General features: G+C 39.4%; 1 protein-coding gene across 1 annotated transcript in view; it reads right to left on the bottom strand.

Annotated features, from left to right (window-relative positions):
• The window catches only part of LOC119589380 (cubilin-like), a 70,980-nt gene that overhangs the window by 12,312 nt on the left and 58,267 nt on the right, over window positions 1-401 (bottom strand). The window lies entirely within an intron of this gene.

Here is a 401-nt window from a genome sequence, read left to right as displayed (position 1 = left end):
GAGTAGTCACTGGGTTATCTTTACCTTGGGGATTAACTGATTAGACTTTGGATGTTGGACATGAGTAAGCGAGAAGGTGTTGGGGTTAAAGAACGAGTAGATTTGTGGGGAAGAGAATGTAGGTAAAGATGGATATGGGTAGATTGTTTAATTTCGGGGAAGAGGAATGGCGAAAGGACAAGATTGTGTCAATACTTTATGTCTGGATCGTCTGGGCTATGTCACAGGGAAGAATGAAGTAGATATTAACGATAGCCTGGGGTAGGTGAGTAGATGTAGGGGGTAAGTTAAGAGTAGACCATTGCTAAAAATGAAATACTTCGGGTAGATTAAGATTAAGGTTTTGAGAATAATTTGGGACAGAGAAGGGTTGATTAAGTAGAATTTGGTAAAATGATAGA

The sequence above is a fragment of the Penaeus monodon genome, chromosome 25 (genome assembly GCF_015228065.2).
Source record: "Penaeus monodon isolate SGIC_2016 chromosome 25, NSTDA_Pmon_1, whole genome shotgun sequence".
Taxonomy (NCBI): Eukaryota; Metazoa; Arthropoda; class Malacostraca; order Decapoda; family Penaeidae; genus Penaeus; species Penaeus monodon.
The sequence above is the reverse complement of the archived record's forward strand: the minus strand, read 5'-3'. Positions and strand labels throughout refer to the sequence as shown.